Raw genomic sequence first — 26,560 nt, 5'->3', positions numbered from 1 at the left:
TCTGTCACCAAAGGACAGATTTTCATTCGCCAAGGAGCACAAGCTCTGTCTCAACTGTTTACAAAATAAACATAATGCAAAAAATTGTCAGTCTCGTTTCTCTTGTAATGAGTGTCAAGCTAGACATCACAGTCTGTTGCATTTTCCAAAGAAAATGTTTGAAAATACTGAAAATCAGGAAAATTCTGAAAATCAAGAAAATTCTGAACCACTTGCGTTAACAACGTTCTACAATAAAAATAGTAAATCGGTACTGTTGTCCACAGCCTACGTGGAAATATTAGGAAAAAATGGCGTTTTTCAAAAAGCAAGAATTCTTTTGGACTCGGCGAGTCAGGCTAATTTCATTTCGGAGGAGTGTGCAAAACGCCTCGGCTTTTCTCGTTCAAGTAAACATTCATTTTCTATCGTCGGTATTGGTGGCACTCGCACAATTGGATCAAACGGATTAGTAAAAACAAATTTTCGTCCTGTCGCCTCGAAGGAGTCTGGTATTACAACAGATTTCCTTATTATCAATAACATTTCATCGTACTTGCCGTCGTCTCATATCGTTGAACATGACTGGCAACATATTAGAGGACTCAAATTAGGAGACCCAACCTTCTACTTGCCATCAGCAATTGACATTCTACTCGGAAGTAATATTTTTGCCTCATTATTAGGCCCAGGTAAATTGGTCGGCAAAGCAAATGAACCTATTGCCATCGAAACAACATTAGGATGGGTTTTAATGGGAAATGTCGGATCGTCAAATGATTCGATAAATTCATTTTTTACTTCAATGGATGACTCAATTGAGGATAAACTTAAATGTTTTTGGGAAATCGAAAATGTCCCCTCTTTGAAAGAAATTCGATCCCCTGATGAAATTCGGTGTGAAAAGTTGTATATTGAAAATACCTACCGTAACAAAGACGGGAGGTATGTCGTAGCTTTACCATTTAAGGAAAGCCCAGAAAAATTGGGAAAGTCATATGACACCGCATTGTCGCGCTTTATGCATTTAGAAAAGAGGCTGGATTCAAATCCTGATCTCAAATCGCAATATATTTCTTTTATGAGAGAGTATTTAACTTTGGAACATATGATTGAAATACCACCTCGGTCACCAGTTGGAAACTATTTCATACCACATCACGGCGTAATCAAGGAGACAAGTTCTACAACTCGTTTGAGAGTCGTTTTTGATGCAAGTACCAAAACATCATCGGGTATTGCATTGAATGATATACTTTTCGTGGGCTCAAAATTACAAAAGGACATAGTCGAATTGATGTGTAACTTTCGTATACACAAAGTCGTTTTTACAGCTGACATACGTCAAATGTATCGACAAATCCTCATGGATTCAAACTCATGTAATTATCAACATATATTATGGCGGGAGTCGCGCAATCATCCCGTAAAAGAATTTGAATTACAAACGGTCACATATGGGACAGCAAGTGCCCCTTTCTTAGCTATTCGAACATTGCATCAATTAGCAGCTGATGAAAGTACTAACTATTCAAAGGCTGCAAGCATATTAATTAATGACACATATGTAGATGACATTGTCAGTGGTGCGCAAACTTTGGAAAGCGCTCGATTTTACATCATGGAGTTGAATGCATTACTTCAAAAGGGTGGTTTTGAATTACGAAAATGGACTAGCAATTATCCTGAAGTTTTAGAAGACATTCCTCTCAATTATCGGGAAGTACCATTAAGTTTTGAATTTGACGGTGATAAGAAAAATATTAATATATTAGGTATTCAATGGATCCCGTCGCTCGATAAATTTACATATAAAATTAATAATGCTTTTAGTGACCACTGCACAAAACGTACAATGCTATCTACCATAGCACGATTATATGATCCATTGGGATTCATTAACCCTGTCGTTTTTGTCGCTAAATATTTCATGCAAGAATTGTGGAAGTTGCAACTTGGTTGGGATGAGGTAATCCCCATGGAAATGAGTTTGAAGTGGAAGAAATATATAACGGAACTTCCTTCCCTATCAAAGTTAAGAATTGATCGCTTTGTTACTACGTCTCAAAAAAGTCGTTGTATACTGGTTGGTTTTTCTGACGCCTCTGAACGAGGATATTGTGGAGTTGTTTATTTGATTGCAATCAATAATCGAGAAATTTCAAGCCACATTTTACTATCTAAATCAAAAGTTGCACCCATTAAGGTGATATCTATTCCACGGCTTGAACTGCTTGGAGCAGTTTTGTTGGCAAAGCTGTTAACCTATTGTAAAGAAGTATATAAAGATCGACTTCAAATAGAAAACATTATAGCTTTCACCGATTCCACTATTGTTTTGGCGTGGTTAAAAACACCTACGTTTCGTTTGCAAACTTTCGTTGCAAATCGTATTGAAACCATCATTCAAAGTCTACCTTATGAACATTGGTTTCACATTTCGTCGCAAGAAAATCCTGCAGATTTGGGGTCACGAGGAGTTTTTCCAAGTGAAATTGCCGAATCTTCCTTATGGTGGTATGGTCCACGTTTTATATCGTCACCCGTAGAGGAGTGGTCCTTTGTTAAACCTCAAGATATTCCGGTAGAACAAATACCAGAGTATAAATCGAAGAATCTAATTTCATTATCAACTAATGTGTCGACTCGTGACCAAGAGTTTCTATTGAAATTTTCATCACTATCGAAATTATTACGAGTTATAGCTTGGTGTCGTCGATTTATTAATAGATTAAGTTTGAAATCAAAGATAAGTTGCAACACACTCTCGTTGAAAGAAATTAATTTATCTTTGACCTGTTGCATTAAATTCGTTCAAAATATTTATTTTAAACAAGATATAGATAATATAATCTCGCATAATGTGTGTTCACCGCAACTGCAAAGACTTGCTCCCTTTATCGATGAATTTGGAATATTAAGGGTGGGCGGACGTCTTCGCTTTGCACAAGTAGTGTCGGAAACCTCTAGACATCCTATTATTTTACCAAAGCAATGTCATTTAACAACTCTAATAATAGATTATTACCATCGTTTGTACCTTCATCCTGGTCCGCGTGCATTGCAATCTATACTATCATTAAAATATTGGATAATTTCGGCTCGTAACGTAATTCGACATCGTTTGAGCAAATGTATCTCTTGTTTTAAAAACAACCCGCGTGGTAGTTTACCCTTGATGGGTAACTTGCCCGCTTCCCGTTTTCGAGAAGGTCGTCCATTTTTAAATGTAGGAACCGATTATGGAGGTCCGTTTGTAGTCCGCGAAAGTAGGCGTCGCGGCGCTAAAACCTATAAAGCCTATTTATGTCTTTTCGTTTGTTTATCGACTAAAGCCGTTCATTTGGAATTAGTGTCAGATCTATCCACTGAAGCATTTATAGCAGCATTAGATCGATTCATTTCTCGTCGTGGACTTTGCCAAAACATTTATAGCGATTGTGGTACCAACTTTGTCGGTGCCAATAGATATCATATAGGTCTTTCTAAATTTTTAAGATTACCTGAAAACAATAACACACTTATAGACGCTACTGCCATTCGTTCAATTATCTGGCACTTTAATCCTCCCTCCGCACCACACTTTAACGGAGTATCGGAGGCTGGAATTAAATCAACTAAACATCATTTGAAAAGGGTGGTGGGAAATCAAGTACTCACTTTTGAAGAGCTAGCTACTGTTTTGACTCGTATCGAAGCAATCTTAAATTCTCGTCCTATTGGCGCGATGTCAACGGATCCGTCTGAAATGGACGCCCTGACTCCAGCGCATTTTTTGATTGGAGCTCCTCTAGTTTCTGTTGTTGAAGAAGATTTTGTGGACGTACCAATGAACCGTCTATCGCGCTGGCAATTATTGAAACAAATGTCTCAACATTTTTGGAATCGTTGGCGAAAAGAATATTTACACACTCTTCAACAACGGAACAAGTGGTCATCATCATCACCCAATCTGAAAGTCGACGACCTAGTAATGATTGACGACTCACATTCTGCGCCCATGCGTTGGCCCGTTGGGCGAGTTATTGAATTATTTCCTGGCGCTGATAAAATTGTTCGTGTCGTTTCAGTTCGTACGCCACAGGGTGTTTTTAAACGCCCCGTAGTGAAACTATATCGATTACCTATCGAATAAATTTTGTTCTATTTAGTTTCTAATTTTAGTTTTCGTTACATTAACTTAAGTTTATATATATATATATTTTGTTCATCTTCTTTTTTTTATGTCGATTGTTGAGAAAATTTGTACATTTCCTCAAGGCGGGCGGAATGTTTAGTATTGAAACAGCTTTTTGAATTACCTACCATTTTTCCTACTATCCATTTCCTTCCCTATAAACAGTCCTACCCACATTGGACATTATGAACATTTATGTTGCACTAATTGTCGCAAATACCAGTCGAGCTCGTGTCGTACATCAAGAAGGTGCCACCTAAAATTTCGTCGTCGTATCATATGTGTAAATACCGAAATAAATTCGTTTGTTGTTCGTCTCGTTTGTGGAGGAAAATTCACCAGTGCAAAGTGCATCGAAAACCCGTATTTTTGCCCGGATTCATGGGAGTTCAGGTAAGCTGTTTTCCTTCTTCCAATTATTCCCGTGCTATTTACAAACCAATTGAATGAGCTTTAGTTATCGTTTTTTTACAGTTCACTCAAAGTGTTATAGAACACGCTACAACGTGAGTAACGATTCTTCGAAACAAATCGACTGTTCTGTCGTCGAATGCCTTGAAATGGCTGAATACACTTCAGTTTGTTCTTAAGTTACTTTACCAATGCTGCTTAAGAGCACAGCATCTTGATTATTAAACGTCAGTTTTGTTACCAAGATCTCGCAGATACAAAAACAGTTTCTGCTCAAAGAATATTAAAAAAAACTACACCGCGCCATTTTCGTGGAGTTTTCCCATTCTGTTATCACTTTATACTATTGACTCTGATGATGATGATGCGGTTAATGATTTAATGGCCGATTACCCTCTGAAGGAATCAGTCTCATACAAAAAGGATGTATATTTTGCTAAGATGTTGCACCATGTTGCTGTGATTGTTCGTCGAAAGGATATGTCCTCGAATTACTCAGATTTACTGATTAAATTGAAGAAAACTTCGCAGGAAAATGAGACTGCTTTTAAAAACAAGTGCTTGATTATATTGGCAGAAATTTTATTAAATTCTGCAATGGCCAGAATGCAGTTCTAGGAGACATGGTTGGTACGTGTTTACCGTACAGAAACAGAAAATTATTATCACTTAAAAATTCAACCGATCAAAGTGCATTAATAAATAAACCACCACAATTAGTGGCAAAGAATTGCCAACAGAATCATTAAAAAGACTTTAAATTTCAAACCAAAATATGGAATAAAAAACTTTTTGCAACTAATAGACCTCATCATATACTAAAAACCGCCTCTCTGGTGACATTTTTCGTTGTTAGTTTATTTAGAAGCTTACCTATGGATAACTAAAAAATAATAATCAATAACTACATGTAGAAATTCAATATAAAAATAATAAAAAAGAGAGTAATTAATCAAGTTATGAACACGTGCAAAGAACAAAACTTTTTTAGAATTGATAATAAATTCTATTTACAATCGAAATGGTTGGCAATGGGTAGCCCTATTTATTTATTTATTTATTTTTCATGTTCTCCGTAAAACGGTTATTCACCAATACATTATGGAGAAGATTACAAATTAGACAAAAAGTATAGCAAAACACATAAAAAGGTCAGTTTCACTACTTTGTGACATACGTCAAAAGATAATTGTTAAACTGCCTGTAGGTTACGTTAAAAATGTCGATGGTCAATGCAGACTCGTTGAGCAGTTCAGTCGCTCTGTTGACTGGGGCGTTCTGATAGGCAGAAGTCCTCGCTTTTGGAGCATAAAAAAGGGTATGGGACCTTCCACGAGTATACTTGTCTGGGACATATAAGTTAATCTCTTTCAAAATAGGTGGATTATGTATAGTTCCAGAGATTATCTTAAAAAAATGTTTTCCTAAAATAATTTTTCGGCGGGCTTCTAATGTATTAAGATCGAGCATTCCTGCTAAGAATAAGGATGGATACAGGAAAGGGTAGTACATATATTCCCTCATATATAGGTAACGCATGAATCTCTTTTGTACTTTTTCTATTTCGAGAATATGGTTTTGCTCAGAAGGGGCCCAAATAATGGAGCTATATTCCAAGATACTGCGAACAAGTGCTTCATACGTTCTTCGGATTGCGATTCCGTTGGTAAATGATCTTGAATTACGAAGAACAAATCCAAGCATTTTGTTGGAACGGGAGACAATATCAGATATATGGGATTTGAAAGAGAGATTTGCTTCAAAAATTACGCCAAGGTCCTATCTCTCCCATATTAGCAAAGTTCACGATGGACCACTTAGAGGAGACCATTGAAAAGCTAAAATCCTATAAATGTTATTTTCGATCGGAGATACGTAGTTGACATGTTTATCGTATGCACCAATACGCCGAGAAAACTAGATATCTTCGGAGGGGATAAAATCAACTTTTTATATATAGGAATGAGAATCGTCAATAAAAAAAATAGAATTTACAATTTAAACTATTTACAGGAAACCGAAGTACAGCGATATCATTCACAGCTCCTCAAGACACTAACATTTCACACTAATTGTCGGTATTCCATTCTCCCATCTATAGACTATTACATGTACCACTAAACGATAAAAAAATACAATAATGAATTAAAGGTTATCAAAACTATTGTAAAAAAGAAAGATACGATGGCAAAATAATTGATAATTTAATAAAAAAAAACTCACTTTAGCGTCAATTACATATGGCCTTACGCCAGACAAGGAGATAGAAACAAAACAATGGACTAAAATACCGTACCTTGGCAAAAAATCAAATAAAATTTCAAAATTAATAGATAGTGAAAAAAAAATCAAGACCGCCTTTTATAACGTAAATTCTTTGGGGAAAATATTTATAAGCAATAAAGATAAAACAGAAAATCTGGAAAACTCCGGAGTCTACCAGGTTAACTGCTCGAACTGCCCTTCATATTACAAAATAACATTTCGCTAGTTGGGTTAATCAAAAAGGGGATTTATCGAACGTCGCCATGCATTTACTAGAAAACCAACTATATAGAGATGTCAAAATCCTTCATGTTTGCAACAAAGGACAAAATTAGATAGATTAGAATCACCAGAAATTAATCGCCTAACAAAGAAAATTGATCGTAAATATGTCACGAATAAACAGTTGGAACATAACGCTCAATCACCATTAATATATCCATTATAATCTTCAAATTCACTTAGAATAATTTTACTTCAGAGAACAGTGTTGTAATTTAAGTATGTAAATGAAAACTAAAATAATTAGTAATCACCCAAATAAATGGAGAACCGTAATAACAATAATTATCATAGTGTTATACATAATTGTCAATTAAGCCCTAAGCAACAAGGAGGGAATATGCCAATATTAGCAGAATGAAATATTAGTAATCACAAACCTTTTAATTATATAAATTAATTTATGCGCATGTGAGTTAAAATTATCTATTTACTATGTAACATCATTCATAACTTTAATAATAATTGTTATAAATTACTATACGAACCTTAAATTAACAAAATAGCTTATAATACCTTAAATTAACAAAAAATATAATCATTCATTATATAGAGACAATGTTGTGTACCCCTGCCTAAGTTTGTATAAAGTCCGTAGCATAAGCATTTCAACTACCAGTCTGAAAATGTCCGGAGTACAATGAAACCGGTCCTGGCGAAAATAAATAAGTGGAACAAAGTGCAAAAGTTGTTTAATTTCAATTCTAATACAATGGAATTCCACCACGAATTTTTAACAGACCAAAAACTAGACTCAATATGCAGAGTATAGACAGTAATTAGTCATAAACTATAAAGATCATTTGTATTATTTTATTCAAGTAGGAACTGAAAAATGACAGACCTTCACGCTTATGAACACAATTTGCATCAGTAACATTTGTGTTAGAAAAAATGATTTATGAAAATCACTGTGAATATAAATGTTATATTATCATCAACTTGCTTAAACCATTTATGTATATGAAAACGTAAACGTTTGTTTGTTCAAAATTTAAATCTCTAAAAGTTCTTCATCGATTGCTTTGAAATTTTGTGGCAACGTTGCATTGAAATATTTCAACGAAACAGCACCATCTCTTGGACGTAAATATTATTAATATTTTAATATTTGAAACTGTTATTTCGTGGTGGAATTCCATTATAAATATATATAAAGAACACAATTTTAAACTTTTTTCCACTTGTTTTTTATTTGACCGTGACCGGTTTCAGCCTGTTAGGGCCATCTTCACTGAAGATGGCCCTAACAGGCTGAAACCGGTCACGGTCAAATAAAAAACAAGTGGAAAAAAGTTTAAAATTGTGTTCTTTATATATATATGTAAATATTATTGTTATCGCGCTATTGTTTCTCTTTCTGCACAGACATAATCAACCACAGCAACTCGTGGCGGGGTACAGCGAGTATGTAATATATGTTTATTTATTTATTTACGTATTAGTTTGTAAATTTTTTTACAATTTTAGTTGTAATTTATTACTTTTCTAAAATATGAGAGACAAAGTTAAAAACCGTTTTGATTTTTTTATATATATACGATCAAAAAAAGCATTGGGGTCGTTTGTAGGTTAACTATTGTTTTCGATTTCTTTAATTTATGAAGGTAAAATAAATACGTTTCACACAAAATAGTATAAAAGAAAACCAAGGCGCACAACTCATGGCGTTAGGAGGCGCTAGTGTAGCATGTCGCCATCAGAATGCAGAGGAAATGTCCAAATAGGTAGTTTTATTTATAGGTTATTCAGTTCAACCTACTGTGTTTTCAACTTTTAACAAATCTCAATAATTGTGTTGTTCAATCTTGTTACACATTTATTATTTGAACGTTTATTAATTAAAATGTGTGTATGATCCAATAATGGCCTAAAGCCTCTGAGATTTTTAACTTATGTACCTACTTCTCTTGACTGAACTGTCAGAATGGAGACTTTCCAGTAAAGTATTATCGCATTACGTTCGATTTCAGATAAATTCGTTGTTTTTCTTCTCTTTCTTAAGATTGTATATTTCTAAGCACTTGCAATACTTTTACAGATTTCAATATTACAAATCGACAGATTAGAATAAAAATATGAATATATTGAAAGCACACAAAAATAAGATTTCTTTTTCGAAAACTGTTTCAATCATATAATATCTCACAGTAATACAAAATGAGATAGCATCACTTTTTGAAGACCTTGTCAGGTTGGGAGATACATTTCCCAAAAAGACTCACGGGTGTTTGTTTGTGAAGAATATCTCCCAAATTCTGGAAAAGAGTTAATTGAATTAATGACAATAAAATAAATAAAATACAATATTCTGGTACTTAAAAAAATGTTCTGTCCTAAAATTTTGTTTGATTAGTCTAAGACTATGATGTCACCTCATCCATCTGTCAATGTGTCAATACTTCGACTCACATAGTCGTTGAGTGGTTTATTTATGCATAGTTGAGTTGAGGTCCAAATAATTATACGCGTTACTGAGTGTTATTAGACCGCATCTATTAAAGTTTTGACCCTTAAAGTTTTCCTGCAGAATATGAGAACTGTGGAATAAGGTAGCATTTAATATGAAATGGAAATTATGACAACAGACATCGGTGCCGTAAAGTCGAAATTAGAGACAATCCCTGAATAAGAGAATCAAACGTCATCTTGTGATGCAATATTGCAGTTTGGGATTGGGAGTAGAAGACGATAATGTGATCAAGTGTGAAGGGGGACTCTAATGGCAGTGGAACATGCGCAAGAAATACATATTGACTATTCTGACATTAAAAAGGAATTTTCGTTTTTCTGGAAAGGATCTAAGTACCAAAATATTATTCTTCCGGAGCCTTCTCCTATCTGAGGGTGGTTTATTCTGCAGACTGCAGCCAGGAACATTAGGAACCAGGAACCAACCTACAATCACGCCAGTAACGTCGCATCTTTACTAAGTTTGTCACACAATATGCCCCTATGAAGTAATTTGAGTTTTTATAATTTATTTTTTATTAAAATTATAAAGAAAAGGTACAAATTATGAATAATATGTTATAAAATGTTGTTATTTACTAATTTTAAAAGCCAGATAATAGAGATATGTCATCGGGTCAAACTGGGGAACTAGTCCATTTAATTCATTTTATAAATATACAGGAGTATGTAAAAAAATAGTATATAATAATAATAATAATTTATTATTAAATTATTATATTATATCTTTATTCAATAAATTTGCAACTATGAACATGTAAATATCTAGAATACATAAAAAATTACAAAAAGTTGAGGGTTCTTATTATAATGTAAATAATAGAAATGTTAATGTTTATCATAGCCCGCCTCACTAGGCTTAGCCTGTGTTGAGGCAGCTATCTACCAAGTTTATTTATAGTACTATAACGTACCTACAAATATATAAAAATATGAACACTCAATAGTTAGGTAGCATCAATATCAATACATCATTTACCAAGTTCGTTTATAGTCGTAATAATATACCTACAATTATATGAAAATACATACAATAATTAGGTTACATCAAAAACTGCGAATTTGGATGAGTGCGCCGGTAAAGGCCCTTTCATTACTTTTGATCCAAATTTTTACGCTATCCTTGAAATTTTTTTGTGAATGACATGTTTTAATTTTATCAGGAAGAATGTTGTAAATTCTTGTCGCAAGATATCTAAAATTCCGTTGACCAAAAGTAGTCTGCGTTACAGGAATTTGAAGTAAGTCTTTGTTATTGCTTCGAGTACAGCGAGTATGAGATCTTTTTTCATAGTACATATGTATGTATATTTGTGTATAGGTGAGTGAGTATTGTTTTTGCGTATGTCTGCCGAACATCAAACACATTAAAAATTTTAAAGATTAAGTTCGAGTCAGTTATTAGAGGAAGCCTAAGAATTATTTTTATAATAGTTTTCTGTGCCTTTATGATTGGGTCTAGTGCAGATGATGTTCCACCTCCCCACGCTATGATACCATACTCAATAATAGATTGACAGAGTGCAAAATAAACCATTTTCAAGTATTGTGAGTTGAGGAAGTTTCGTATCGTTCTGAAGAAGGGCATGGTTTTTCTTATCTTGGTTGCAATTATTTGAGTGTGAAGATTCCATTTGAGGTATGGATCAATGGTGAGGCTGAGGTACTTTATCTGAGCAGTGCGCTCAATGTAGGGACACTGACAACATTCTTCAGAATTCAAACATGTGTGTATTCTAATAGAGGCATCGTCACGAGGTCGACCTGTAATATTAATGCTTGATGTGATGTACTTGGTTTTCTCGGCATTCAATGTGAGCGAATTTGTATCCAACCACTTTTTTACAATGCTTATGTCCGTTTCAGCTTTTTTGTAGACAGCTGGCCAAGTGTCAGCTTCAAACAGAAGAACAGTGTCATCGGCAAAACTAACGATTTTCCCCTGAATATTAATATTACATAGGTCGTTAATATACACCAGGAACAAAATCGGTCCCAATATGCTTCCTTGTGGTATACCATAATTAGTTGAGCAGGTGTTGCTTAGTATGTTATTTATTTTAACCTGTTGCTTACGTCCATTAAGGTAGCTTTTAAAGAATTTAAGTTCGTTGTCCGCAATACCGATTTTTTCAAGTTTATTTGTTAATTTACTGTGCGATATTGTATCAAAGGCTTTAGAAAAGTCTAAGAAGATTGAGATACATTTTTTGCTTTTATCAAGGTTTTTAACAATGAAATCAGTGACAGCAGCAATAGCGTCTGAGGTACTCTTGTTTTCTTGAAACCCGTATTGATTTTCTGAGATCAGTTTCTGGCTCACGAGAAATTTTACCAACTGTGCATTGATAACCTTTTCAAATACTTAAGATAGACTAGTTAGTAGAGTTATTGGTCTGTAGTTGTTTATGTCTGTCTTGTTACCTGTTTTATGTATAGGAATAACAATACCTTGTTTCAGGTTTGAGGGGAAGTGGCCCTGTGTGATACTAGAGTTTATTAAGTGTTCTAGGGGCAATACAATTTCCGTAGACAGCGTTTTTAAAATCTTGGTTGATAATCCATCAACTCCGGTACTGGACGTGTTTTTTAGGGAATTAATTATTTTTAGAATCTCTTGCCCAGACACTGTTCGAAAGTTAAATCTTCTTTGAGAAAATTGGAGTCCTGATTCAGTAGGTTGAACATTCCCACAATTTGGTAGACGAGAAGCAAGATGTGACCCAATATTAATAAAAAAATTATTGATGTGATCCGCAACGAGCTTTGGGTTTTTTGAGGTGCCAATAATTTCTCCATCAATGCAGAGTTTACTTATGTCCTGTTTGTATTTGGTGTTTTGTGTATTTGTGGCTTCTCTTAAAATTTGCCATATTTTTTTGGGATCGTTGTTGCTTTCTTTGATTTTGCCTCCGTAATAGATTTCTTTTGCCTTTCTAATTACGTCACCGCACGTATTTCTGTATCTTTTGTATATGTTTATTGCTATTAAGTCATATGGATTTTCTTTCACTTTTTTGTGTGGTGCGTTTCTTCTACGAATGCAGTTGATGATTGAATAGTTTATCCATGATTTCAAGGGTTTAATTTTGTTTGGAATATTTTTTTGTCAGAGTTGTGGTATTATTAATTAATTCGTTTTTCAAAAAGTCCACAAAATATCTCCATGCATCATCTATGTTTTTTATTTGGAAGAGTTCTTGCCAAGATTTATTTTTAATTATGTTTTTTAAATTTTCAAAATTAATGTTATTGTAAACGATTGAATGATCTCTTCTATTTTTAGTGATTTTAGATTGCAATGAAAAAATAGTTGTGTAATGGTCTGTAATTGTCGATTTGTAAACGATGCTATTATTTTGTTTATAGTTTTGACCATTATGTGATCAATGCATGATGTTGAGTCATTAACAATTCTTGTTGGTGTATTGATGGTACTAATTAATCCATGGAACTCTAACATGTTAATGTAGTCGTGACATTGGTGGTGTGGATTTTTTGGGAGTATGTTGATATTTAAATCTCCCATAATTATAAGGTTTTTAACATATGAAAGATTAGAGATTATGCTATTGAGACTATTAAGAAAAGGTGTAATATTACGGATCGATGGAGAGCGGTATATAGCTAGAATGCATGTATCATTATTGTACATTATTTTCATACAGCACGCGTCGATGATGTTTATTTCGGTTACAATGGAGTTTAGATCATTTTTTGTGTATACCACAATCCCATCGTTCTGTCCGTTGTGTATTGTCGAATTGAAAGAAGAGTAGTAATTTATAAATTTTGGAGTGTAAATATTTGTCAACCAACATTCTGTAAGAATGATTACATCAAAGTCTATATTTAGGTGGCTAAGCTGTATCTGGAGTTCATTAAAGTTTTTTATTTATCGACCTAATATTTTGATGCATAATAGTAGTGTTTTCTGGAAAAGATATCAGATATTTACACAATTTATCATCTGATGTTGTATACAAATTGTCTTGATCACTTAGTTCTTCATACATGTTATTTATAGTAGTAGCCATATTATAATTTAAATTACAGAAAAAAAAAACAGTTTAATTCCTTTGAGTGAGAGCTCCATTAATCCGCAGCCATCACTGGGGATTTAAACCTTTGATTGAAAGTAGAGAGGTGAATAATTATTGTTGCAGTAAGAAAGTAAGTTTAAAATATGACTCTCCCATGTGAGGGGAATCGACCCAGTGAATGACGAGATACACGTCAGCGTTTGTATCTTTGAACGAGTTAAACTGTGAACTTTGGCATGTTGTTTTATATAAAAAAATTTAAAACACTATTATGATACTTCCAGGTGGAAAATATGAAGAGTAAAATACACCACCGATAGCGCGCGCAAAACTACGCAAAACTGTACCGATTGTAGAGATGTACTTCACTTTTTATCATACTTTTAGTTTGATTATTGTAGAGGCAAACCAAATACGTTTGACGTTTGAGTACTAGGTGTAACAATGAAATTAAAAAAATTAACAATTAAAAACAACCTTCTGATATTGAGAGTTCTTTAGGATCTGTTTTAACCCAAAACACGTAAGTAATCCTAAATTGAATAAATATATAACTGTACAAAACATGTTTTGTACAGTTATATATTTTATGGTAATATGTAATACATTGTTTTGCATGAACAATATAAGACATATTATTAAGCAATTATATATTTAAGACATTAGCGTAGTGTGACATTTCTAAGTATAGGTATATAAGATTTGCTTATACATATCTAAGTACATAGGTTAGATCATTTATTAATTTTTTTGGAAAAGAAATGCCTTTTTATGCTTTAAACTGTCCTAATCTGTCTAGGAAATGAACTCTCCGTCCAGATTTTGTGGTTCTGATTATTTCTGGTAATACTGGAACAGATGTAGGAACAGATACATTTTCTTCTGCAGGAACAAAAGCAGGTTTTAGGCGGTCTATTGTGACACGCTTAGGTTTTCCTTTTACAGTAATTAGGAATGTTTTTTCATTCCGTTCTTCCACCTTGTACGGGCCTTCGTACGGATTCTGCAGTGGTCTTCTTCCACCGTCAGTTCTGAGGAACACATGTGTCGCGCTAGGTAGGTCTTTGTGGACAAAAAACTTTCCTGTACCATGAACACTGGCAGGAGTTGGTTTAATGGCTTCAAACGTATTTTGTAGCCGTCCGATATATGTGTCTGGTTCCTCGCGTGGTGTTGCTGTGAAGAAATCACAGGGTAATTTAAGGGTTCTACCATAGGTTAATTCAGCTGGTGAACACTTCAGATCTTCTCGTACCGTTGCTCTCAAACCAAGTAGAACTAGTGGGAGGCTTTCGACCCAATTTCGATCGCCACAAGCCATGAGAGAGGCTTTTAAAGTACGGTGCCATCTCTCGATCATACCGTTAGCTTGTGGATGGTACGCGGTGGTCCTAGAATGTTTTATTCCAAATTTTTCGGTTAGTTTTTTGAAGAGGCAGGACTCAAATTGTCTGCCCTGATCCGAACTGATGGTATCTGGGGTTCTGTGACGGGCAATCTAATGTGTCGTCAGTGCAGTAGCGACGGTTTCTGCAGTCATATCTTTCAAAGGGATTGCTTCGGGCCATCGCGTGTACCTGTCAATCATAGTGAGTATATACTGGTACTCGTTACACGCTGGGAGAGGTCCAACCAGGTCGATATGAATATTACGGAATCGATCCTCTGGTAGTAAATACGTTGCTAATGGTGCAGCCGTATGTCGAGAGACCTTAGCTTTTTGACAAGCTACGCACTATTTGACAAAGTTTTTTATATCTGTCGCCATGTTAGGCCAAAAAAATCTTTGTTTAATGGTCTTTGTCGTTCCCAGGATGCCAGGGTGGCAAACATTGTGTACACTTTTTATTACCTGCATTCGCATGCAAGCGGGTACGAATGGTCTGATGTGGCCCGTTGATACGTCACACCATATTGAAGCTTCAGAACCTGGAATCACCATTTGACGTAAGGCGAGGGCGGTGTCATCTTTTGCCTTAATAAGTCCGTCATCTTAACACTGCGCTTTCTCCATCTGCCTGTAGTCAATAGAAGTAGGGCTGTTAATCTCTTCGATTCGAGATAGTGCGTCCGCTACTATATTTTGTTCTCCAGAGATATGCCTGATGTCCGTTGAAAATTGTGCAATGTAATCCAACTGTCTGTCTTGACGTGGAGAGCTAGAGGCTCGCTTCTTGCAAAAAGCAAAGGTGATTGGCTTGTGATCTGTATAGATGGTGAAATTTCGACCTTCAATGTGACTTCTAAAATATTTTACCGCTTCGAAAACACCAGTAAGTTCTCGATCGAAGGTACTGTATTTTCGCTGTGCTGGTGAAAATTTCTTGGAAAGAATGCTAAAGGTTCCCAAGAATCGCCATTTGACTGTTGTAATGATGCACCCATAGCTATGTCGCTAGCATCAACCATTTTAGCTATTTTAGCGTTGGTATTTGGGTGTGCGAGTAATGCTGCGTCGGCTAAGTGTTGTTTGCATTCCTTGAATGCGTCCGTCAGTTCTTGATTCCAAGTTATTTCCCTCTTGTCATTTTTCTTATAACCGGCAATGCAATCAAATAATTTAGTTTGAGTGTTAATAGCCTTAGGAAGGAATCTTCTATAATAATTCAACATGCCTAAAAATGTCGCAAGTCTTTTGCTGTTTTAGGTAATGGGAAATTTATGACGGCATTCACCTTTTCTTTGATAGGCGACATTCCTTTTTGTGTTATTGTGTGGTCCAGGAAGTTGACTGTAGGTACGCCAAATTGGCATTTGTTAATGTTGATTACTAGATCATATTCAGCAAGGCGTTTGAGTAATATTTCCAAGTGTTTTCTATGTTCTTCTTCATTTTTAGAAGCAATCAGGATGTCATCCAGGTACACAAAACAAAAGTCCAAATCTCTTGTCACAGCATACATGAAACGCTGAAAGCTTTGTGCTGCGTTTGATAAACCAAATTGCATGGATTGACATTTTTGAGTTGTTGAGGTATAGTACGCCGGCGAGACGTGTGTTTAGGCTGTTTGTAACTTTTAGCTAAGATTATGTATTTTTACTTTCGTTAATTTTTCGTAAATTTTATGTTTATTTCGGCATTGTTTCAGATAACAATATGTCATGGTCTAATAAATTAAACAGTAACGATATTTTAAAAATCTTAGACCAAGTAGATAGTCTTTCTCTGGGAGAATCAGCTTCTGGAGACGAGGACAGCCAGTTTGTGGATGGCATTCAAAGCGAAGATCAGAATAACTATGTAACTGAAGAGGCATTTCCTTTATAAGAATCTGCTCCCTCTGAAGAATCCGACTCAAAATTGCAGAAGCTGACCTAGCATCTGAATCTGCTCATGCTTCGCAATTTGCCAACTCAGGGTGAATTCATCGTGTTCCTGGAAATACTATTTGCGGTAATAATGGACGCGGTATGTTTGGTCAACTAATAAGGGTCAATCATCTCACAGAACTTCAGCTATGAATATAGTCCGCACCTCTCGAGGAACAGCTCAAATCACAATTTAAATCTAGTCGGTACAATTCGATAAAATAAGCGGGAAATCCACGAACAATTGAAGAACTCGAGATCTTGACCTGTTGGCAGTTCTACGTTTTGTTTTGATGGCCCTTTGACACTTCTATCGTACAAGCCAAAACCTGCAAAGGTGGTTTATCTTTTATCGTCTTGCGATGATAGTTCAATAATCTATAATTCAAACGGCAAACCAGATATGATTCATTTCTACAACCAAATGAAAGGAGGAGTGCAAAAGATCAAATGTGATCCTCAATGCCCCACTTGCCCGCCCTGCCCCACTCCCATGGTTTTCACTGCCGGGACAATTGTTGTTGCTGAATGTGGTTAGAAGAAGTTAGTATAAATTGTGTAATAAATATAAATCCTACCACATTTGTTCCAACGCCTATGTATTGTTTTACACATTTCCAAAGAATTTGTAGTTATCTATTGTGTTGGGTATCCTTTGAATTATCTTACTATTTTTAAATGTTGCTTAGTTTCTGTTGTCACATAAATCAAGTCAATTTTCCTGATCTAATCGTACTAAAGCTTTGATCAATATTTATAAGCCAAAATAGGTCAAAACAATAAAATTGTTGATAATTTGTATGGCGCCGTTTCAGTGTAAAATCACCTCTAAGCCGTTTTACAATAATAATGCATAATTAGGCTTGTAAGTTCTTAATTAACGATTGATGACCCACTTGATGAATTCACCGGCTGCTGCTCGTCAATCAACAATATCAATCAATTCCCAATCAAATGATAATGATACGATGCTTAAGTATCAACGTTCAATGACAGACCTTTTTTCAGTATGTTTCATAGTAACATTGATGTGATAAGCTTTCCGATCTTCCTGTAATACCAAACACGTTGGATAAAGCAGAAGTCACGCAAGAGTGCGCGTTTTTGTTCAACACCCATCTTCGATATCCAACTTTTACAAACAAGAATTCGTCACTTTGTCCAACATCCAAATTGAAAATGTGTTTTCTGCGTAATTTTAATCATTTGGAACTATTTAACACAAAAAAAAAAATTATGTCACTTTATAATCACTTTAAATCATTTTTGTAATCTTACAATTGAGCTTAACTAATTTCATTTGCCTTTTTCATAAAAAAAATTTACAGCGCTATTTCTCCCGATTAACGTTTTTGTATGTTGGATAAAAACGAACTAGAGGAACGAAATACGATACCAAATGAGAACTGATCGCTCTTCGGAAGGTTGAAACCAAACCAAAACATACGGGGCAAATACTAGAAGTATAAGTTTATGAATGAAGTATAGAGAACCACTAGTGCACAGTCACAGCACTCGTGTTACGGAAAACAAAGGTTTGGTCATCCCACTAATATCTTATAAGTATGGAGGCCAAACGCTGGAATATTATGTACCAGGGATATTTAATAAACAAACAAAAAAACTGCCACTGGAGGAAAATGCAAAACCTAACACTAAAAACATAAAAAGGCGGATTATAAAAGATAAATCAATTTTTTTTTTTAAATATTAAAGTACTTTAATTTATACAAAACAATAACGCAGAAACTATATTCGAAATGCTCCTAATGTGTAAAATATTTTATACAACTATCCGCTTTTGTATTTTCATCGCTTTCGTTCGAACGCGAAATCACTAAACCATTTTTCACTCAAAAGAACAAACTCGGAAGATAAATCGGGCAACATGTCATGTAGACTAAGTGCAGGCGAATGATGTCTTTACAAGTTGTTTTGTCACAACTGCCTGACTGTGACTGCAAGCAAGCCCTAAATCTGCTTACCATACTTCCCATAAAGATCGATATAAGTGAAATTCCTTAGGTTCTCAATTACATGGATTTTATTAAAAGTTGGTCAGTATGTGTTTCGTCAAATATGCCTTTCGTGTGAATGAATATTTGCATTTGGAACGTCAAAAAGGTTTTCCTCAAGTGTAGGTTAGGATGTGCCTCTTCAAATTCCCGCGTCAAATATCCCATTCGATAACATGAATAATTGCAGTCGAAACATGAAAAAGGTTTCTCTCGACTGTGGGTAAGCATGTGCCTCTTCAAACTACCGCTTTGAGAAGATGAATATGAGTCATTATGTGTCTCGTCAATTCTCCCTTTTGATAAAATGAATATTTGCAGTGGGAACATGTAAAAGGTTTTTCTATACTGTGAGTCACCATGTGTCTCTTCAAATCTCCTTTTCTAGAACATGAATATTAACAGTCGGAACATGAAAAAAGTTTTTCTTTACTGTGCGTCAGCATATGACTAGTCAAATGTCCCCTTTGAGAACATGAATAGTTACAGCAAGAACGCGAAAACCCTTTTTCTCTTCTGTGGGTTAGCATGTGCCTCTTCAAACTCCCCTTCTTAGAAGATGAATAGCTGCAATCGGAATATGAAAAAGGTTTTTCTCGACTGTGAGTCAGCATGTGTCTCGTCACATCTTCCTTTCGAGAAAATGAAAAATTGCAGTTCGAACATGAAAAAGGTTTTTCTCCAGCAAGGGTCAGCACATGCCTCTTCAAACTCCCTCTCTGGGAAAATGAATAGCTGCAATCGGAACATGAAAAAGGTTTTTCTCGCTTGTGAGGCAGCATGTGTCTCGTCAAATCTCCCTTTCGAGAAAATGAATATTTGCAGTGGAAACATGTAAAAGGTTTTTCTATACTGTGAGTCACCATGTGTCTCTTCAAATCTCCTTTTCTAGAACTGTTGACTCATACATATGAATAAGCGCTGTTGACTCATACATATGAAAAAAGAAAGAATGAATTGTTATTTACCTGTTGTCTGGGTAATTCTTTGAAAGTGTTTTAGGCATTCTTTTTTAACATCGGGCACCTCTATGTCAATTTCCACATAGGAAATTCCCCCTCTATCTTCTTCTCGGGGTCCTGGTTCTACTTTGAAGGTAACAGCCTAAACATTATAGTTACCTATAAAAAAACAAACAACAAAACGTACGTTGATATGCAAAGATGAATAGCGCGTTAAATTGAAATTACAGCCCTAAAAAACAAAATTATTAGGATATCAGGAAAAACTATAACTAAGAGAGTAAATTGGCTTTACTTTCTGTCTGGGAAATTCTTTCCATGTGTTTTTGTTGTTTGTTTTTGGGGTGTTATGCCGTGTTGCGCTAACTCCTTCTTTAGCCGACGTTTCGGACAGCGTTGCAGTGTCCATCATCAGGGCAGATCCGGTAGATCCGAAGATGTGTGTGTTATCACACATCTTCGGATCTACCGGATCTGCCCTGATGATGGACACTGCAACGCTGTCCGAAACGTCGGCTAAAGAAGGAGTTAGCGCAACACGGCATAACACCCCAAAAACAAACAACAAAAATGCTTTTGGCCGTGAGAATCTAAAAACTTATCTTTCCATGTGTTTTAAGCTTTTATTTTTAACATCTAGCAGATCTTTGTCAGTTTCCTTATAAGGAATTCCCCCTTCATCTTCATCTCGGGTTCCTGGTTCCTTCTTGGTGGTAACAGTCTCCACATTAATTCTACCTGGAAAAACAACAGTAGGTACAGTAATCATTTGAATGCCAAGACGAACAATACAACTCCAATAACTTCACAAAATACATTTCAAATTATTACGATCGCCCTCTATGAGAGATCCAGAACAAAGTTTTACATTTATTTTTTAAGAAAATATTTACAATTAAAAATACCATTAAATGACCATGTATGAGTGAATTTAAATAAGACACTTAAAGAAATAAGAAGGACCCCAAATGTCCGCTTCAGGGAACAATGTTCTGAGAAGGAAAACTATTAGCTTTTGAGTACCTTCAATACGGAGTTTTGTTGTTTGTAGTCGATGGAATAATGTTTTCTTGCGTCAATGTAATGTGTTTTATTAATATACAGGGTTTTCCAATAAGAGGTGTTATTTTGAATAGCCCGCTATTTCGGTAGATGTTACTTTTGAAGATATCATTTTTTGATATTTGACAAGTAGAAACTACGCCATTAATAAAAATGGAACGATACACGCTTCACCAACGCATTGAAATTATTAAAATTCACTTGAGTGAATCAAATGCAAATCATCTTGAGTGATGAGGCCCATTTCTATCTCGGTGGCTTCGTCAACAAGCAAAATTGTCGCATCTGGGACTCGGAAAACCCAAGAGTTATTGTTGAAACGCCTCTCTATCTTCAACTTGTGACTGTTTGGTGCGGTTTATGGTCGGGCGGAGTCATTGGACTTTACTTTTTCGAAAATGGGGCTGGAGCAACAGTTACGGTGAATGGATTGCGCTATCGAGAGATAATTAATGTTTTTGTATGGCCGGAATTGGATGGTATTGATCTGGACAACGTTTACTTTCAACAAGAAGTGAAAACATGAGAGGTTATCGCTAGTAAGTTAAAAAATTGCTTTAGTTTGGCATTTTTCTGTAAGAAACGTATTAAGGTAAATGCCAAAGGACCTTACATGTAGCGGAAGAGGTTCTGAATGAGCGTATTATGCACTTTCTGCGTTACATCTTAAAACAGAAATGGATTGCAAACATCGGAATTGAACATTAAGGATTTTTACACATAACGTAACTTACTGGCTGTGCAAGTACTCTCAGCATACCGCAAGTATTCCTTCTTTACACCTGGGAGGTTGAAGTCTATATCCATATAGGGTATTTCACCTCTGTCTATTTCCTGGGACCCTGGTTCAGATTTGATGAAAACAGTACCTGGATTTAATAGATCAATTGCACTGCTGGGGTTACATTCGTTAATTGGTTCAAGCCTAAAGAAAACTACCTAAAACAGAATATTGTTATAAAGGAATTTTAAATTGCTTGCGCTTTGAATATTTCGTTTCGGTTGAAATATTCTGTCAAACATTATTCTTTGACCTTGAAGATAAATCTTTTGAAACGTTTAAGACAATCGTCGTATTACACTTGACAAGAGTGTATTTCTGACAACTGGATCCGCCATACCGGTTTATTAAAATATCTGCAATCCAGATTTATCATAATTAGTGTTTCTGAATTAACGCATTGAATATACTAACACATACTTAGTAATTGACAGCACAGATGGTTGAAAAATGATATCTAAATGTTGCACCAGTATTGCCTACCGAATGAAAGGTTTGCATTGCCATTTTAACAGAGGTGAATTGAAATAGAAAATAAAATATTTACTATCAAAGAGGCACGCTAGGTTGGAGATATTTGGATAGATCAAAATTGTGGAAAAAGTCGTACATAACCTCAATTAATATCAACATAAAATATGGGAAACTATCGATGACATTACCTACTTCAAAACTGAAATAACTCTCGGAATAATTGTACAATAACTGAAGGGTGCTCACATTAGCTACACGGGTGGTACTACAATAATCATTTGAATTTGCATATTTAAATTGACATCTTATCGGGATGCATAAATCATGAACCACTCACCGGGGTGTACAGCGTCTTTTCCTTTGACAGTCGGGCTATAGGTGTGTGATAAAATAGATCGTCAGTTTACAACATTTGTTTTGCGGTGGCAACTTGCAACAAATATAAAAATACTGGTGGGATACTGGCCATCAGGAGATATGATAAGGGGGCAATGATGTTTATTGTTCACTTTAATTTAACGTAATTTTTAATTATAACGATGTGAATGACTACAAATATGGATGCGTTTCATATTACGTGATATTTATAATATCTACGTCTTAACTTAATAAAAATTCAAATAAGTTTCGTATCTGTTTCCAATAATAAGGAAATAATATATTTATGAATATCCCTACTAAAGATTCGAAATCTGCCCACATTTCTCACTATTCCAGCCAGAATGCCATTTTGACACACAATTAATGTGCAGGCGATGTAAATCTCAACCAAAAACATGAATGATATTCGAGTTTTTCAGAAATCATAAACGTTATTTGAAATGAGTACTGATCGATAAATGCGCATCAATTGATAGAAAATGTATAGCTTAGCTAACGTATCGTGCATCGGTCCACTGATTTCCTACTTTTGTTCACGCTCTTCGTTTTATAAGTAGCCGTTATTTCAAATCAAACTGAGCGACCACAGTTATTTGCATTCGGTGTTAGAGAAAGAAGCATATTTTTGGAAGGCCCTGGATTAAATTTCCGCCCTCACCCTACCTGTTATCATGGAATTAAGGTTAGTAGAGGCAAAGGGGCGCATTGGGGATTAACGTTAAATAAAATTTGGCTACGATGTAATTTTTTATTAACAAATACAACATTTATATTATTTTTATACAGCTCACAAGTACATCCGCAGTAAAATTACTATTTAAACGTATTATTCTTAAAAATATTTATACACTTACCATGAATTTAAAAAAAAATCAAGATGCATAAATTACAATAGACATCATGTCTATGTATAAGTTTGGTTTTTTTTTTAAATATTTTTATTTTTTTATTTTTATTAATGGGTCATTCCGCCGTTTCGTTCAAATCGCATGTTCTTGCAAAAAAGTCATATGAAAAATAATGTTTTTCAAGAAAGTTTTATTGGAAAATGTAGTTATTTAAAAAAGGAAAAAGTAGTATTTACCGGATTAGGCATTTGTTACTTAATAACTTTATGGTATACAAAAAACCTGCTAAAATCTCATTACCTTCCCCGTGTAAATGAGGGACCGGTAAATTGATCAATAAATAAGAACATTTTACACTAGTAAAATCACTACATTCATTAATCGACCTGAATGTACAACTAATTTTGCATATTTATTGGTGTTTAATTTATTTTTAAAGTTACTGTATCATAGAAAGAATTGAGATTTTGTTTTTGTCCAGAAAAAATCGCTGTCGTCTTCCGCCAAAGCGGTAATTAAAATTGTGACCGTGTTTGTCACTGTTCGTCAGCTGTACCCCACCCCGCGCCTCCGTTACTAATCAGTGTACCGCTATATCTGGACGGGGGAGGACGTGCGTCGCTGAATAAAGAAATATCTGCGATCTCCGTGCTCGAAAACGACTTTGTCACCGACCAGGCATCATTACCTTCCAGCATTTTTTAAAGTAAGTACATGTTTTAAAAATTCGAATCATGAACCTATAAACTATAATTAGTCGGACTATTTTTTATTGAAACATAAAGATTTGTAATGTCATTATTAAGCGAGTTATTAAGGAAAGATTGTCAAAACCTCATTACCCTCCGTCTCATTACCTTCCGTATCGTAAAATTTTTTGCCGGATGGTAATTTAGAGGTGTGGAGGGTAATGATAAATTTGTAAGGGTTATTTTTACGTGCATCTGGGACCATGTTTGGGGGTTCATAAAAGTTAATATTATCAATAAAAGCAGTTTCTTGCGTTCTAGCGTCGGACAATTTCAGTTTTGGTGAAATACATATTTTCGTTTTATCTATTTACTGATATGGAAAAACAATCTGTTAAAATTTACCCTGCGAATTTTTATTTGAAAATCGATTTTTTTATTCAATGATATAATTATAATTATTCAAATGTAAACGAATAATATATTAAACAAATGGTTTAACTATTCCCCTACAGTCACAATTATTTTCATTACTTATCTTCATTACTTCAGTTGTCTATTAAAACAGATGAATTTTTACAAAATTTCAAGTTTCTAAACAAATCCAGATTTGAACAAAAATCTATATAAAGGGCATTATTAAGAGTCCAACGCAAATTTCTTGATTAAAAAACCATATCGTTACTGTTAGATTTTGAATCATTTAGGGAAAAAAATATTAAACAAAGATATAAAAGTAGTGTAACAATTTTTGGGCTCTCCTGTAAAAGTAACGAAATTGAAATTATCCATATTTGTTATTCAACTTCTCACTTGATCCGATACTTGTGATAATTTTTCTTTATTATTTGTTACAGGCTAAACACCATAATCCACAATGGCAAAGTTAAATAAAAAAACTGAAAAAAGAAGAAAAGTTATCCAAGGACAGGCTGCGTAAGCAACAAAAATATGCTGAGATTAAAAACAATCCGGAACTGTACAGTCTTCAGAAAGCGAAAGAAAAAAAAGATACTTAATGCGAAAAGCGCAAAAAAAGATTTGCAGCATTGAAGATATGAGTGAAAGAGCCCAGAGAGAGCAAAGACGAAGATGGCGAAAGAACTCTGTAAATTATTGGAAGAAAAAAGAGGAGCAGCGTAAAATAGAAACGATTACAGTAGAAAATATGCCTCCAATTCATGAAAATGTCAAGGAAGTACCCAATAATGTGCAAAATACTCTAGATCCTGACCCTCTCGCAGTCGAGAATGAACAACAAATCATTAAAAAAAATGTGCGTGGTCTAACGAATATTAGAAAATTGAGGTATAGATCATTGAAAATCGTTAAGACGTTACAGGACCAGATAAGCAAACTCAGGAACGAGAAAAGAAACGAACAAAAGAAATTGAAGGCGTTGCAGCTACAAAACGTAAATAGACCAATCGAAGATACAGTAGAGAAAAAAGTAAACGACATAGTTAAATACATCCCAATGAATAAAGTCGAAGATGTAAAAAAGAAATTGTTGTTCAGTGAATCGCTGTCTCGAGGATTAAATGAAAAATACAAGGCTTTAAAAAAAACAGAGAAAAGACAGTTTGCGAATGAAATACTGAGAGACAAGAACAAGCTAAAGAAATATAAAGTACTCAGTAAAGTTCCCTTTCAAATCAGAAAGACTTTAGCTGAAAACAAGAATAACAAAACAAATGAAATAAAACGGAAGATACAAGATTTTTTTGAAGAAGATGTAAATAGCCGGGTAGCTCCCGGAAAAAAAGAATTTGTGAAACGCAAAGGTTTAAAAAAAAAGAAAAGATATATTACAGATAACTTCAAAAACCTCCACGACAAATTCTGCAAAGAACAACAAAAAATCAGCTATTCGACTTTTTGTAAATATAGACCCTACTGGACTGTTTTCCCCAAAAAAGAACGAGACACTTGCCAATGCAAACTTCACTGTAACGTTGATCTTCTCATTAAAGCTCTGAAGAAAGCAAAGATAATTGTAGAAGGATCAGCGACAGAAGTATTGAAAAGCCTGTGTTGCGATACTAATAATAAAGAATGTCTAGAAAGATCATGTAGTTCATGCAAAAATAAAACATTGAATTACGGAGAATTTAATAACAGCACAAACATTAACTACTATGAGTGGACAATAGAAAAACAAACCTACAGGGGAAAGGATGGAATCCAGAAAATGAAAACCATAACAACTAAAAAGAAGCTCGAGGACAACCCTCGTAAAATAATCGAAAAGTTAGATGCCATCATGGATGTTTTCTTAAAACACACACGAAACATCGTAATGCAGTACTCTGCTATCAGAGAATTGAAAAATAATCTGACAGACACGGAGGTTCTCATACATGTTGATTTTAGCGAGAACTATTGGTTGAAATACCATGAAGAAATTCAG

The sequence above is a fragment of the Hesperophylax consimilis genome, chromosome 17 (assembly GCF_061612785.1).
Source record: "Hesperophylax consimilis isolate HC1 chromosome 17, BYU_Hcon_1.0, whole genome shotgun sequence".
Taxonomy (NCBI): domain Eukaryota; kingdom Metazoa; phylum Arthropoda; class Insecta; order Trichoptera; family Limnephilidae; genus Hesperophylax; species Hesperophylax consimilis.
Note: the sequence above shows the minus strand (reverse complement) of the source record.